The sequence below is a fragment of the Lissotriton vulgaris genome, chromosome 5 (assembly GCF_964263255.1).
Source record: "Lissotriton vulgaris chromosome 5, aLisVul1.2, whole genome shotgun sequence".
NCBI lineage: Eukaryota > Metazoa > Chordata > Amphibia > Caudata > Salamandridae > Lissotriton > Lissotriton vulgaris.
The window spans coordinates 1,884,283,581-1,884,301,147 of NC_141693.1; the positions used below are offsets into that span (position 1 = coordinate 1,884,283,581).

At 45.9% G+C, this 17,567-nt stretch overlaps 1 pseudogene across 1 annotated transcript in view; it reads right to left on the reverse strand.

The window, feature by feature from the left end:
• Window positions 1-17,567, reverse strand: part of LOC147717622 (E3 ubiquitin-protein ligase TRIM39-like) — a 346,887-nt pseudogene that overhangs the window by 191,374 nt on the left and 137,946 nt on the right. Inside the window, exons 3-4 of the transcript XR_015295600.1 lie at window positions 7,790-8,020; window positions 4,277-4,299 (exon numbers count right to left, since the gene is read on the reverse strand). The product of XR_015295600.1 is annotated as an E3 ubiquitin-protein ligase TRIM39-like (transcript). The remainder of the gene's footprint in view (window positions 1-4,276; window positions 4,300-7,789; window positions 8,021-17,567) is intronic.

The window sequence follows — 17,567 nt, forward strand, 5'->3', positions numbered from 1 at the left end:
GTTTTTTTTTACACTCTCACACTTCCGTATCCACGGGGAGGGTTTGAAGTTCCGGACCCTCAACTATACTTCCTGGTAATGCAGGCCCAATTTGCGTACCATTTGTTCCACCCAGAGGATCGCATACCATACACCAAACTGGACAAGGAACTGGCTGACCCGACTCCTCTTGCGTTGCTCCTCCCTAGGGGAATTCCCCTTGACTCGCAGGATAATCAGCCCTTGTCTTCTTCGTGCTGGGCTTGGAGTAACCTCACCCTATTACTCGGGTCCGGCCCTCTTTACTCACCCGCCTTCCCACTCACCCACAATTCATTTCTACCCCCTACCACTGAAAAGGGGGTCCTAGCCACTCTTTCCAAATTGGGCTTAGATACCTTTGGCTCCCTATTCCCAGACCGGCAGGCACGTAAATTGTCTGATTTGACGCAGCTTCCAGGGCTGACTGGCGTGGACTCTCTTAATGTTGCTTGAATTTAGGGGACACTGGGAGCAAATTTTTCCACCTTTCCCTCCCCGTAAACGGAATTCACCCCGCTTACCCTACTCATCGCTGACGATACCGGATCGCACCTGGTCACAAAACTGGAGTATCTTGGTATTCTCTATGCTATCCCTCTCTACCTCTATTGGAATGTTGATGTGATGCATCTATCAGAATGTTGGTGATCTGCCTGACAGATTACAGTTGGCTGGGCTGAGCACCATGCTGGATGCTCCTGGTGGGGTCTCTCTGTACATCTTGGAATAAAGCATCACTAAATACTACTCAACGTGTGGACTTCTCATCTTTACATTCATGGCGACGAGGATGGTCACTAAATACTACTCAACGTGTGGACTTCTCATCTTTACAAAAACTATATAAAACATGTTTGGCGCTTAGAATGGGGCGGGACAAAGGGACCCGGCAGCGGTGGGAAGACGACTTAGGACAACCACTGACCGACAAAGTATCCCCCAACCACAGACATAAATTGCTTCATTTCAAATGTGTCCATCGAGTCTACACAACCCCCTCGACAATTGGCCAAGTTTCACCCTTCCAAACCCACGAACTGCCCCAAATGCAATGCATTAGACACCAATTTCGTGCATATGGCTTGGGCTTGTCCCTACATTTTGGCATATTGGCAGGAAGTTTTTTCAACACTTGCACAAATAGTAGATACTACAATTTTACCCTTTCCGAAACTAGGTCTGTTGGGACTGGTTAACTGCATCAAACTTTGCTATAGGCGCTTTGCAGCGATAGCGTTACTCTTGGCCAAATGTGAGATTGCTGACTTGTTTGGGGCAAGGTCTCGTCCTACCAAATCTGCTTAGCTTCAGAGCCTAGCTTACTGCAGTTTACAATCCGAGATATATGCTACACTTCAACCCCCAACCTTCAGGCCCCGGACCTCTGGTGCGGCGAACGCTCATCGCTTCGTAGGCTGTTTCTACTCAAACAGGTCCCCCGAATGTTGAATGAGTTATAGGCTGGCAGTCACTGCTCTCCGCCACGTCTTGTACTGACCCCCCGCACACGCAGCAACGTTTTAGCCCAGTCAACATTTGTATTGTAACCTGTCTCTGCCATGTATATTAATCATCCATGCAATGGAACCCGCCTTTTTCACCCCCTCTCCTTTATAATCTGTCATTTTAGTGGTTGTTATGATTTTCTCATGATCATTATTTACGTATTGTTTTTTGGTTTCTCACGAAAATATTGTATTCTTTGCTTATTACATTTATGATCTTTGTATAGTCTACTTCTTTTGTGTATTGTGTTATTATAATGTTTTCAATAAAGTTCTATAAAAAAACATGGATAACAAGAGATTATGTTTACCCTGATTGATTGAGGAATGATATAAATAATCCTAATTCAATGCATTGTTTAATACTGTACATCTTTAGAATGAGACTTCAAAAATCACCAATATGCTAATCCAGTTCCTGACTCCTATTAGTCAATATGCCCTTCAATGTACTCTTAAACATAGAACAGAGGCCAATTGTACTGCTCCCCGTTATTAGAGAATACTTTTTTAACTCCAAGTTATGTTGCAATTTCTCAGTATTTAAAAATATCTAAAAAAAGGCCTGCTGCTATAGCCATTCCTTGCACAGGCAACCTGTAAGGCTGCCTAGCACCCCTTATAACCTTTGCGCCATGTTACAGACGTGTGTGTTGGTGCTGTTTAGCATGGCATATGTACTGGAATTATCTCATTTCAGAATAAACTCCTAAGTCTAGACACATACTAAAACATTCCACACAGATTGTGCACACAATCCACCACACAGGAGCAGGAGAACAGAAAGTAGCATAGAAAAGCTTGATAGAAAGAATTTGACAAAACGTTTTGGCAGATTCTCTCATAAGAAAGACTGAAAAAAAGGGACAGCAGTGAAAAGAGACAAGGAGGGACATGTGGAAAAGAACCAGAGAATGGAAAACAAAAGGATAAAGTGAAAGTTAAAAAGACAAAATTAAGAGAAAGGAGAAGGAGACAATAAAGAAAAAAGATAGATGTGTTAACAATTAGGTAACAGTACAAGAAGTTAATGTTTGGAAAGTATAAAATGTAAATTATTCTTATGGAAAGTGGAAATTAGGGAAAAACTATTCTGACCTACTTCTTGGGATCCAAATCTTTTTCTAGTTTCATCAATCTAATATTGGCTTTTCATTATGTATCCATCAAAATTCTGACACAGTTCAAAGATAATTTCATCAATAGTACATTTTGCATTATCACGAAATAAGCTAGTTAAATAATCATCATCATACCTTTTTCGGATTCACAACAAAGTTAGGAACATGATATACATTATTTAATGGGTCTGCTAAAACGTTGCTCCAAAATGTTTTAATGCCTCTGATTCTTATTATCTGTATCCATCATTCCATTTTAGAATCAAAGATTAAATATTCACTTTTTGTAGTAATGTTTATGCACTTAAGTAACACTACATTTATCAGTAATATTGCCTTTTATTAATGCTTAATTAGCACTCTAATTTCTCCACACCTAAAACGTATCTGTTTCCAACCAATTCTAGGCACCCTTATACTTTTTAGCCAGGATATACAACAAATCGTGGCACTGTGATGACAATGTTAGAGTTGTCTTTAGTGTTAATTATGTAGTTTTAAGCATTCCAGATTCCGTTTTATGGAGCTTTGTGGTCAGTGGATGAGTATGTCATTTTCCATCTAGTTGGAAGGTAACGGTACAGTAGGAAGTGAGTACTATGTCAGGTGAAAGAGAGAAAATAGATATCTTGAAACATGTAGGAAATGGTAAGGAATTCCTTCTACGTCCACTCCATCTGGGCAGTACCGGCATGTCAGTGATTTTTACTATAAAACTCTCACCCTTCAGTAAATCCTGAAGGCATTCTTCATCATAGAGTTTTCACGATGGAGTCTAATACTTCCACCGAAGGCTTCAACCTGGTTTCTTTCAGGGCGCACTTACAGATATTGCAAGGGATCCTGGCAATACATGGTTAAAGGCTGCCTGAGGTATACCTGTAACAAACTTTAGTATCAGAACATTTCTTGGCAGTGTTAAAAACAAATGTGAACTCTATGTGGGGTCTAATTACCCAAGATTCCTTCTTTGCAGTTTACATGTTTCAGTCTTCCTAGAAGATACTGAAGCTTTCGTCAGGACCAGTATTTCACGGATCCCAATTTATTGCCTAAGTCTTACTGAGCAACTTGTCAGGGCTGGTTTCTCTTCCCAATTCGGCCCTGCCAACAAACACATATTTACAGGGTCACACTGCACACGTTATAGGTAAATACAGCAAAAGGCTCCTAATGAGTCCTGAACTATCCTACTCTTCTAGATAGTTCTAGGTAGTTCCACTGTGTCAAGCTGTATCCATATCATTAGTACAGTGGTTCTGCACTCCATACGAGGTCTCCAAGCACATTCATTACTGATATATTTACCTCTTCACTCATTTTCTATCGACGAGGGAGGGTCAACATTCTTATTGTCACACACAAATTTTGTATCAGAGGAAATGAAAAAAGAAAAAGAAAAATGGGGGGGGGTTATTGGTTTATCACAACTATTTATAACAAGTAAATACAAAGAATAAATACTTGGAAAAACAGAAATACATCTTATGACAAAAGGCTTTCATAATCATCACCATGCTGTTACCACCTGATTAGATGATCGTTAGCTGATCCAGAGCATTTAATTAAATACCTGTAATAGCTACTTGTGACTTTTTAGAGTGAGCTAACAGCAGAGGAGAATCATACCTGCTTGACATGCTCTTCACTTCCTGAGGAGAGAAATAAAACCAGATACAAATACAGCTATTAGTATTCATGCTGATAGTAAAAAATCATCAAATGTTCTTCTGTAGTACACGGAACAGGAAATATAAACATAACCCACATTGTGAATAACCCAAATTGCTATACTGTTATCACTTTATCACTAACTTTCACAGATAGAGCGTATGTAACTGATTTACTTTATTAATTGACCTGTACACTCAATGCTGTAAGTCTAGCCAGCCATCTAAAAACACACTAATAACCAAACTGATAATTAGTTCTCTTTGAAAAGACCAGATTATTTCTCTTTTACTCAACCTATTTCACTTCCTTTTCTTCCCCTCCTTTCGCAGATAGACCAGTGTCAGGATGACTGCATTGCTTTGTAAATATTGAGTTCTGGTAACTTTTCAATTTGCTTTCTATGATCTTTGCTGGTGTTAGGCATGAAGGGGAAGAGTAGACTATAGTCTCCATCTCATCACCAACCACAGTGTACCAGTGTCCAAGGGTCACAGTCACATTCTTTTGTGCACATATGAAGTGAGTCTTAAAATCTACCTGCGGGCGTGATGCAATACATTTTGGCGCTGTAACCGATTGCCACTTCTGGAGGAAGGAAGAGGTGACCTGGACGTCAATTGGAGGTCGCAGCGCAACGGCGACTTCTATGCCACCTGTTGCGACCCCTGCTACTTTGCTTGTGACCCCTGGCTCCCATATAACGTTGTACGGACACAGCAGTTAAGTCATTTATCCCCTAGATTAAAAACTGTAATGCCAGTGGCGTCACTAGGGTTGGTGTCACCCGGTGCTGGTAACTCATGGTGTCACCCCCTCACAACTTACCGGATGGACCAACTCACCCTCTGCCTGCACCATGTCCCCTCTGCCTGCACCATCTCTCCCTCTGCCTGCACCATCTCCCCTCTGCCCGCACCATCTCTCCCTTTGCCTGCACCATCTCTCCCTCTGCCTGCACCATCTCCCTCAGCCTGCACCATCTCCCCTCCGCCTACAACATCTCTCCTTCTGTCTTCACCCTCTCCCCTCCAACCGAACCATCTCACTCCCTGCCTGCACCATCTCTCCCTCTGCCTTCACCATCTCACCCTCTGCCTGCACCATCTCCCCTCTGCCTGCACCATCTCTCCCTTTGTCCACACTATCTCCCCTCTGCCTGCACCATCTCACCCTCTACCTGCACCATCTCACCCTCTGCCTGCCCCATCTCACCTCTGCCTGCACCATCTCTCCCTTTGTCCACACTATCTCCCCTCTGCCTGCACCCTCACTCCCTCTGCCTGCACCATCTCTCCCTCTGCCTGCACCATCTCCCCTCCGCCTGCACCATCTCTCCCTCTGCCTGCACCATCTCCCCTCCGTCTGCACCATCTCTCCTCTGCCTGCACCATCTCTCCCTTTGTTCAGACCATCTCTCTTCTGCCTGCACCATCTCTCTCTCTCTGCTTGCACCATCTTTCCTCTGCCTGCACCATCTCCCCTCTGCCTGCACCATCTCCCCCTCAGCCTGCACCATCTCACCCTCTGCCTGCACCATCTCCCTCTCTGCCTGCACCATCTCACCCTCTGCCTGCACCATCTCCTTCTCTGCCTGCACCATCTCCCTCTTTGCCTGCACCATCTCCCTCTCTCTGCCTGCACCATCTTTCCTCTGCCTGCACCATCTCCCCTCTGCCTGCACCATCTCCCCCTCAGCCTGCACCATCTCACCGTCTGTCTGCACCATCTCCCTCTCTGCCTGCACCATCTCACCCTCTCCCTGCACCATCTCCTTCTCTGCCTGCACCATCTCCCTCTCTGCCTGTACCATCTCCCTCTCTGCCTGCACCATCTCCCCCTCCGCCTGCACCATCTCCCCTCTGCCTGCACCATCTCTCCCTCTGTCTGCACCATCTCCCCTCTGCTGCACCATCTCACCCCCTGCCTGCACCATCTCTCTCTCTGCCTGCACCATCTTACCCTCTGCCTGCGCCATCTCCCCTCTGCCTGTACCATCTCTCCCTCTGCCTGCACCATCTCCCCTCCGCCTGCACAATCTCACTCTCTGCCTGCACCATCCCTCCCCCTCCGCCTGCACCCCCTCCTGCTGCTCTTTTAACCCTTTCTTCGTCGCCTTCTGCAGCCCCCTCCCCCCCCCCCACCCCCCCCCTGCTTTCTCCCTCACAGTACTCGGCTTTTTTCAAAGTCACTGAAATAAACACATGAAATGTGCTTTGAATTTGTGCACGCGCCACTGAGGATAGGTTTAAATAGACACAGAGCAGAGGCGAGGCTGCAGAGCTGTGTTACATACACAGCGTAACCAGATGGTGTCACCCCATGTGAGGGTGTCACCCGGTGCGGTCCGCACCCCCGCACCCTCCTAGTGACGCCACTGCTTACTGACACATTCACACATGAACAATAATCTGTGACTATGCTTTTATTTATACGTTCAAAAGGTATCTAGGATACTGGAGAATTCATCACTTCAAGACATGAATGCCGGTCTTCAGTTGCAAAAAGGAATTTTCTTTTTTTACCAATAATCTGTTCCACAATTGCTAGGGGTTATTTTTTATGCTAGGCATACAGGTTTACTATTCTGCGGCTACCTACACAATTGTTTAACAAGCAGAGCTAAATATTGGAAAAAAGTGAGACATTGTCACTTCTACTAAAGTTAATTTCAAGTGCATAAAGCCAGTTGTAAATGTTGTAGTACCCACATGGGTCTCTCCGGCGCTTGTACGCTGTGGAACCCTTCCTGGCTTTTTCCTGTGAGGCACCCACTCCTGGACACCCCCAAGGTGCAGCCAGTCATCCTAGCGCTGTTGGGGCCGTTGTGGAGATTAAGCAAGCTATTGCCTAACGTTGCAGAGTGGGACCCATGATTAGAATAGGCACTGAGGCGAGAATTATCAGGTCCGAGGAAATTGATCCCAAGACCCTTCGAGGCAGGAATTGAACCCTGGTCCCGGGCTAGACCTCTGCATCAGGGTCTGCCGCTCTAACTATTGAGCCACACTTCTCCACTGGAGCCACACTTCTCCACAGTTGCAACGCTTATGAGATTAATAACACCAATCGGATTCTATAACCCATCTGTCCATCATCATCTTCACAGGTCACATGTGTCTTGGATAATAATCCTGAGAGAGAAATGGTGCTCTAATTGTATACATTTCTAAACATTTCTCAACTTAAGTTGTTCCACACGGCTAATATTTCCTAGTTTACTGAGATAAGATACCTTAGATAGAGATGTTCCTCAAGATTTACAACCCCCAGCACCTTCCGTAACTCCAGATCTTAAAGCGGACAGTCCATCTGCCTCTGTGATGGAGTTCCTCTTGCAATTCTCTAGATTTCTAAAACCTTCTAACTTTCAATAGCTACCATCTGGTGCTGACAATTCTTATTTGTGATTAAATTCTTGAGGAAGGTATATTCCTCTTCTATTCTAAAGTTTCATAACCCTTTTCTTACCTTCAACATCTCCATCTCCTGCTGCACACACTTCCGTTCGAGCTCCTCGATCAAGCTCCGGAGGGCAGATCGCTGCTCTTCTAATTTGGTAATTTTATCTCTGATGGGCAGCAGACTCCTCTTCTCTTTATCTTCCAGTTGTCTGAGGTGACAAGATTTTTCCTTCTTCAATATCTGCTCCAGTTTCTCAAATTCTTTCTTGATTTCCTCTCTCTGTCTCTTGAAGATGTCCTGCAAAAAAAAGAAAACAACAAGTTCATAATATGAGCATCAGAGACATGATTAATAGACCAAAACTGCCACCTTCCCAGAAGACTGGAAGCATGCAGAGATCAACCCCCTACTGAATAAATGGAGTGGAGTGGTGTGGCTCACTGGTTAGAGGTGGCAGACCCGTAAGCAGAGAACGGCCTGGGACCAGGGTTCAATTCCCGACGTGGCAGGGTCGTGGACCAGGGTCAAAACGGACTCGATAATTCTCGCCTCGGTGCCTACTCTAACCAGGGAACACACTTGGCAACTCTGGGCATTAAGCTTGCCTCATCTCTACAACGGCCCCCCACAGACGCCGGGGATGCCTGGTTTCACCTTGGAGATACCCAGAAAGGGACAATCTCACAGGGAAAACCAGGACGGGTTCCCCAGCGGTCTTCAGCGCCAGCATACTCCATGGAGTCGCAGTGCGCTTTACAAGTACACCCACATTTACATTTACATAAATCCTCTGTCGACCTGACAGACCTCAAGAACAACAGACCCATCTCTCTGCTCCCCTTCCCAGCCAAAGTCATCAAGAAAGCCATCAGCGCCCAACTCTCTGAGTTCATAGAGATGACCCACATCCTGCACCACTCCCAATCAGGCTTCAGAAGCAACCATTAACACCTCTAAAACCACATTACCTTATTAAAGGATATGGTGAAATCACAGATGACAGATGTAAGCACTATCACCTCTAATTACCAATGTGATGTGTTGGTCAAAAAGCCATCATTAGATGCATCGAGGCTAGAGAACTATTGTCCGATTTCGCTGCATTTGTTTCTGTCTAAAATAATGGAATCCTATGTGAGTAACATTCTAACGCAGTATATGGAGTCTTATTCCAAACTGGATCCATCGCATAATGGCTTCTGACCAAGACACAGCACAGAGTCAGCCCTACTAGCAGTAACGGAGCAACTGAGAGTCTCTATGGATGAAGGTAGCATGTTGGCACTTATTCTGTTAGATCCTAGTGCCTCCTGTGATACGGTCTCACATAACATCTACCTCAGCTGGTTGCAGGAGATCGGTATCAAGGTCTTAGCCTGCAATAGTCTACTACTCAGTTCTAATAAATATATGATAAATAGGCTCCAGTGCACCATGAATGCGGCAGCGCAAACACTGTTTGCTCTGCCGAAGAATAGCTTTGCCGCAGTTCTGCAGAGCCAGAGCCGGAGGACGCGCGTTTAAGGAACTCCCTGCCACTCTCTATAAGGAACATTTCTAATCTCTCGTCCTTTAGAAAGGAAGTAAAGACCTGGCTGTTTCAGTGGGCGGTAGCCTCTTCCATGCCCATCCCTCTGACAATTGATGCTGGGACGTCCCTTTGCCGGGACAGCCATGTGCTCTACAAGTCCCATAACATAACATAACAACCATAGCACCAAGACCACTCTCCTTGCCGCTACACATGAAATCCATGCCCTCCTCGCCCGAGGCGAAACTGCTGCTCTCATCCTCCAGGGCTTCTCAGTCACCTTCGACACCGTCTTCCACCACACCCTCTGCGCAAGACTCCACAACGCTGGTATCCGCGACAAAGCCTAGAATGGATGCGCTCCTTCCTCACTGGCCGAACACATAGAGTCAGACTTCAAATCAGAATCCACAGAGATCAGCTGCGGAGTGCCTCAGGGATGCTCCCTGAGCCACAACCTCTTCAACATCTACATGGCCCCACTTGCAGCCATCGTCAGAAGTCACAGACTCAACATTGACTCCTAGGCTGATGACACCCAGCTGGTTCTCTCCCTCACAGACGAAACCACAACTGCCAAGAGCAACTTCCACGATGGGATGAAGGCAGTAGCCACCTGGATGAAGAACAGCTGCCTTAACCCCTTAACCACGGGTAATTCCCTTCTCGTGCGGGGGGCTGCGTGCGGCGCCGCATTGCTCATGACGAGCCCAGCTCGTCGTGAGGCACAGTGCAGCTGTGCTCATGACGAGCTGGGCTTGTCATGACTCCGCCCACTCCCGTAGAACGTCCGCACAGGTGCGAGGGCGTGGCGCGGCCGTTATGACGAGCCCAGCTTGTCATGAGCTCAGCTCCTCGCCAGACTTCATGAGATCGGTCTGAGGAGGACGGTGGTCAGCTGGTTTAGATCGTTTTTGGCTGGCCGTCGACAAATGGTCTGGGCCTCACCTAGCTCTGCCGTGATGCCGCCTTTGGGAGTCGGAGTCCCACAGGGCTCCGTGTTGAGCCCGACTCTCTTTAACCCCTTCGATGCTGATGACGAGCTCAGCTCGTCATCAGCCACGGGTGGCGTGTGCTGATGACGAGCTCAGCTCGTCATGTAAAGCGGGAGAATGAAAAAAGCCGCGCAGCGCAAAAATCGCCGCAGCAGCGATGCGGTTAACATCTTTATGACCCCTCTGGCGGCATTGGTGGAGTCTTTCGGGGCCCAGATCGTATCTTATGCCGACGACACCCAGCTCCTCTTTACGTGCGGGAAAGGAGAAGATTTTGATGGAGAGAGTATCCGTGAGTGCCTTGGGGCTGTTTTTAAATGGTTCCAGCTTAACAGCCTCAAGTGCAACTCAGATAAATCTGAGGTACTCTTCTTCGGCTGCCCATCTGACCCAGACTGGCAAGAATGGTGGCCTGCTAATATGTTTCCTCCAGCTAGCTAAGAATTTGGGAATCAAGATTGATAATGGGCTGACGCTAAGATCTCAGATCCTTGCTCTTACGGGAACTTGTTTCGGCCTCCTCAGGAAGCTCCGGAGGTTTCTCCCTCTGCTCTCAGAAGATCATAGGAAGACTACTGTGCAGGCCTTAATTGGTTCAAGATTGGACTATTCCAACGTATTATATCTTGGCCTGCCGGAGTATCTCCTGCAACATCTGCAGGTGGTTTAGAATACGGCCGTGCGGGCCATTTTTGGCCTTCACAGGTGAGCCAGAGCCTCTGGCCTTTTGCAGTCTCTCCACTGGCTGCCTATCCGGAAGTGGATAGTGTTTAAGGCCTTGACCATGGCTCACAAGGCTCTCTATGCCTCGGGAGTTAAATATCTCCAAAGGAGGCTTGCCTTTTACCATCCGGCCCGATCTCTGAGATCTGAATCACTGTTCCTTGCTGGGGTTCCTCGAGTAAAAAAGACCTGCATTGGAGGTCGCTCTTTTAGGTTGCGGGCACCACAGCTTTGGAATACTTTGCCCTTGGCATTACGCAGCACATCTAATTTACTGACCTTTAGGAAGGGCCTCAAAACATGGCTCTTTGCCCTGTAATGCGCTCTTTTTTTCTTTTTTTCGATTGCTGAGTCTGTTTTTTTTCCTTACTGCTCTGTTTTTATTTCATTGTGTTGTGTTTGTTTCTCTCTGGCTGTCAATAAAAGCGCCGGGACACTCTTTTGGAGTAGCCGAGCGCTATAAAAGACTAACTTAACATAACATAGCATAACACTGTGCCTCATGACGAGCTGGGCTCCTCATCAGCAGGTAAGGGGTTAAACTTAAATCAGACAAGAGAAGGCCTCATCTTGGGCTCCACCCCCTCCACCTTGGACAACTCCTGGTAGCCCGCAATGCTCGGAACTCCCCCCATACCCATGGACCACACACAAAACCTCGGTATCATCCTGGACTCCTCGTTCATAATGAACCGCAAGCTTGTGCTGTTTCTTCCACATGCTCCCCCTGCTTCGTAAGATCTTTAAGTGGATCCCCACTGAGTCAAAGAAAACGGTCACCCATGTGCTCGTCAGCAGCAAACTTAACTACGGTAACACACTCTACACCGACACCACCTAGAAACTGCAGAAGAAACTGAAGAACATCCAGAAAGCCTCTGGCAGATTCATCCTGAACATCCCACACCGCAGTCACATCACCAGCTACCTGAGAGACCTTCACTGGCTACCTATCAACAAAGGAATTACATTCAAGATCCTCACACACGTGTACAAAGCCCTCCACAAAGCCAGACCTGCATACCTCAACCGCCGCCTCTCCATCGACACTCCCACCAGACATCTCTGCTCCGCCCAAATGGCCTTGGCCACCTTCCCAGGGATCTGCAAGCACACGGCTGGAGGAAGATCCTTCTCCTACCTCGCTGCTAAGACCTGGAACTCCCTACCACTGTATCTCAGGCAACCACCATCACTGCTGCAATTCAGGAAGGACCTCAAGACCTCGCACTTTGACTGAACCGCAGACCCACCTTCCCCCCACCCCAGCACCTTGAGCCCCTCACGGGTGAGCAGTCACACTTTATTAAAACACTGATTGATTGAAGGCATATCTTTTTCAACTTAACATTTGCCATTGCAAGATCATGCTCCACTGGTCCCTGGCAAATGGGGTTGTAAAGCAACTCATGCGAACCCTCAACAAAGCCCTGAGAATAGGGATTGAACAGTCACTTGCAACATGCCATGGTTAGTGAAGAATGAAGGAGAGCAGAGTGAACCAAATAGAATGTGGAATCTCTCATATATATTGCTTGGCAGGGAATGCTGCACTCTTGGAGCAAGACTAAGGCTGGCTTGCATACAGATGATATCTGTCTGCTGGAGTAGTACAACGGGTGAAAAACACTGTACTGCAATGCGGGATCAAATGACTGCCAGAGGCAGAAACGTGTTGTGAGCATTCAGCCCATCCCCTCTGTGGGTATCTTCCACAGATATCCAACATTCACAGATCAAGATCTCTCAACTGAAGTTCTGAACCACAGCGCTGCATCTCACAATGACATCTAGATCAATCACAGATGGTCATCTCTCAATCAGGGATATGTGACGCGTTTTAAAGGAAAATTGTGAAAGGTAATACATTTGAAGTAATATTAGACAAGCAATAGATGATACATGCATTAAAGAAAACACATTAAAAATAATGTTCTTTAAAGTCTTCAAGAATGGGCAAAATAACTTTTAAAAAGTACTCATATTAATGAAAAGACAAAATCATTCTGTGAGGCGGACAGGGGCAGTATGGGGCACAGAAGCGATAAGTGTCTGTGACCCCAATTGTGCACTGGAGTGGAATATTGTTTAATGAGTTTGGCAAACAGATACTTTGTTGGGCACAAGGGATTCAGGGGTTTATCCCCATATTATCCAGCTTTCATTTTAACAGATTTTAAAAGGTGCCACTTTGCTACTATTTTAATCTACCTCAGGATTAGGTTTTCAATATCCTCCTGCTAAAATATCAATTACAGAATATCAACTAGGAATATATTTTGGAGGTTGGCAAATATGGATTTACGTTTCCGAATTGTACATTTATGTAAATTGATAAAATATACCTTCAAGGTTCGCAAATGCTGCTTCAAGAAAAGTAAATCTCTTGTTTTTATATATATTTAGTTTCATGATACAGTGCTATTCAATATTGTGCATTCAAATTTCGGCAGGACTTAACTACTTACCTCAATATAGTGGTAAACAACTTCAAGGAAGCCAGTGGACAGAACAACATGCATCAGCTCTTCCATAAAAGGAAAACTGATATCACGCCTTGTCATATGCCTCGCCTTATTTCTGACATAGAGCCCCAATCAACACAAACATTTGCTAATTTGGCTTGTTGTTCCCTAAGGTGTTACATATTTTACATATAAATGCTATATACTATTTAAATTATTTGCATTGCATTTGTAGTATAGCAGTATTTTATTATTCTTTGATAGTGTACTACTAGTCCATATGATATATATTCACCAATTGTAACATTGACAGAAATACACAGTGTAAGTAGACAGATGTGGGAGAGAATTCGCATGCTGTTGTTCTCACCATACATCAACCACCAGAGTGTTCATTTGAAATCAAAGTAGGGTTGGAAATATTCTATGTGGAGAGAGGAGTTTCAGACACTCCACAAGGAGCATCTAAGACCATTAGTCTGCCAAGGTCACATTCATTGATATCTAGTTCTATTAAAAACAGTGACAAAACAAAGGCAATGACTCGAGACAGACAGGAGATTTATGAATTATTATCAGATATGAGTGTGTTCCATTTAGGAAACTCTTATTTTAGGGAATACTTGGTGATTATGTAAACATTAGCTATGACCAGGCAAGGAAGGCATTCATTGAATATTCCACCAAAGATTATCAGGGTTTATGATGCCAATTTCTACGTTATCTACAGATCTTCATTTTGCTCACTATAAAGGTTAAATCTGCAATTAGGCATTTTCATATATTCATAATTCTAACAATTGCAAAATACGGGAGATCACAAGTTCCCTTTTGCTGGTGTCTACTAAATGAGCTAAATGTGGATACTGACGCTCTGGAAAAGCAGACAGGTGGCCCATGTGATAGTCTAGAATGGGACATTTAAGAAGGTTTGGGCGCATTCCTCATTCACATGAAGTGTTCTGAGTCGGCAGGATTTTTCCTTCAGCTCTAGTCATGCTTTTAAAAGGCTTCTTCATGAATTTGAGGAAGGGCGGAGGATGTTTCCTGTTCTGTAGCCGACCAGAGAGTCCACCATTTTTAAAGGATTGTGGAAACATCAAGTTTGGCAGGTTGGGACTTGGAGAACTGCTCCTGTCGTGTTCTGTTCTCCCCAGGAAAGACAGGACGCGATGGTAAGTGACAAGCCTTGTTTTATTGCATTGGCGCTCAGCTCACATGTCTCCTGACCTCTTGCCTCGAGGTCCAGCCCTGTAGTGTCCCCTGTCCCTTCCTGTGCCCTCCCCTCACCGGAAGCGGTGTCCGTTTTCCTCTGGCCTCTGCCCTTTGTTGCCCCAGGGTCCTAGTGTCCCTGGCCCAGGCATGACATCTCCCCCTTTGTTGCAAACAAAACATTTCGCATGATACCGCCTGTGATCATAGAGGGGAAAAGAAAAAGAGTGTGAGAGAGAGAGAGAGAGAGAGAGAGAGAGAGAAGTCTCCGCAGGCCTCCATCTCTTTACATCTCCCCAATCAGTCTTTTTGTCTTTTTGCATTCTCTTCCTGGTCGTTGTCCTCCATGGTCTACTGGTGCATTCTCTTCTTATGTGTCCTCCCTTTGCCCATGGGTTGGCAATTCTTCTTCCTTTCTTTTTAGTTCCTTGAAGTGCGAACTATTTCTGGTGATGTGGTATTGTCCTGCTGACACTGTTATCATTGGCCCTTTCACTTCTGTCACTGTCAACGGGTCTCTTGAGAATGTGCTGTCTGATTTTCGTAGTTGCCTTTGTCCTACTACAACAGTGTCCCCTTCTTTTATCTTTGTGTTTGTAGCGTGCCTCCGCTGATCAGCGTACGCCTTCATTTTTGTTTTCACTTCTTCATCTCTTGCCGCTATGTCTTTTTGTTCCACTCTTTCCTCCTCTTTCACTTGTGGCAGTCTCGTTCTGCTCGATCGCCCCAGCACCAGTTCAGCGGGGCATCTTCCTGTGGAACTGTGAGGAGTGTTTCAGTAGTCTCTCAGTACCTGACATAGTGCTTGTCCAATTGAGATCTGCGACAGCTTTGCTCTCTGTACTGCCCTTTTGATTGTTTCCATGAACCGTTCGGCCATTCCATTTGCTTGTGGCCACAGAGGAGTTATTCTTCTATGGTGGATCCCGAGATATCCCATGAATCTTTTGAATTCCTCACCAGAAAATGGTAGGCCATTGTCTGTCTTCAGTGTCTGTGGTGAACCCCAGGCTGCAAATATATCATCCAGGACTGACAGCGCTGCAGCAGCTGAGGTTGACGCTACTTGTCTTACTATTGGGGATCTAGAGAATTCATCTATTATTACCAACAGATAGTTTCCTGTCTCTAGGGGCCCATAGAAGTCAGCTGCCAGCTCTGTCCACACTGCTTTTGGAAGTCTGGACATTTGCAGTGGCTCCGGCTTTGGTGGGGGCCCTGTTATTTGGCAGATGTGACAGCGCATCACAGTTTCTTCAACCATGCTGTCTAGCCCCGGGAACCACACTTTTTCTCGTAGCATTTTCTTGGTCACTACTATCCCTCGATGTGACTCGTGCGCTAGTTCTACTGTCCTTCTCCTCAATGTTCGGGGCATCACTATTCTGGTGCCTCTCATTACTACTCCATTCTCGCTTTCTGAAAGTTCTTCATTGATCTTTTTGAATGCCAGCAGTTCGTCTTTTATTACTCCGTCTTCCCAGCCTCTGTTGCTGTTCACGTGCCTCCACCTTTGTTGTTTGGTCACTTTCATTATTGCTTGCATGGTGAGGTCTTGTTTTGTCTCCCGTTCTAGCTCCTCCATTGTTATCCGTTGTGTTGTGTTTGAGTGCGAAATTTAGATATTCCTCTGACATGGTGGTCGCTTGTGATGCTTGTGGTAGGGGGTGCCTTGATACGTAGTCAGCCGGATTGTGTTCCTTCCCTGGCTTATGTATTATTTTGAAATTATAGTCCATTAGCCGTATTCCCCACCTCTCTATCCGGGGTGGTATTTTTGCATTTGGGTTTCCATATCTTGTGATCAATGCTTGGTGGTCCGTTATTATTGTGAAAGGTTTTCCGTAGATGAACATGTGGTAGTGTTCACATGCCCACACTACCGCCAAACTCTCTTTTTCCGGCTGGGAGTATCCTTTTTCAATGTCCGACAAGCTTTTGCTCCCATAAGCTACTATGCTTCTTGGGGAGTCTTTTCCTGGTTGATGTTGTGCCAATATCGCCCCTAGTCCCACTGGGCTGGCATCTACTGTTAGTTCAGTGCACAGCCTCGGATCAAAATACGCTACGTGATCTACTGCTGTCACAGCGTGTCTGATCTCTTTAAATGCTTTGCTGCATTCTTCAGTCGATGAGGAACTCTGGCCTTGCTTTGTCAATTCTCTCAATGATGCGCTCACAGTGGCAAATTCTTGAATGTATCTTGCACAATAACTGGCAAGGCCGAGGAATGACCTCACTTCTGCCGCGACACTTGGTTGTTGGCCTTTTCTAATGTTTTCACTTTGCTGCAATCTGGCCGCATGCCTTTCTTTGAGAAGATGTGGCCAAAAACACTAGTTCATCCCGCTCCAGTTCACATTTTGCTTCATTTAGTGTCAAACCCGCCGGTTCTAGGTGAGAGCATACATCTCGCAGTGCCTTGTCGTGTTCCTCGTTCGATTTACCAAACACCAGAATGTCAGCGCTATAATTTAAACTGTTTTTCACTGGCCTTATTACTTGTCGTATGGTTTCTTGAAATATCTCTGCGGCGGACGATATTCCAAAACTCAAGCATTTATACCTGAAGAGACCTAGGTGTGTGGAAAACGTTGTGATGTAGCGAGACTGAGGATCGAGCTCTAACTGGTCATATCCCTTACATAGGTCTAGTTTAGAGAAACGCCTTGTGCCTGTTAAACAGCTGATCATATCATCCAGATGCGGTTCGGGGTGTCTTTCGCGTTCAATTGCTTTGTTTGGCATTCTCATGTCGACACAGATTCTTATTTGTGACGTCTCTTTCTTTGGTACTGCCACGATCGGTGACACCCAAGGCGTTGGTCCTTCTGCTGGCTCCATCATGTCTTGCTTCAGTAGTGCCTCAAGCTCCTCCTCTACTTGCGGCTGCAGGTGGATTGGCACTCTCCGATGAT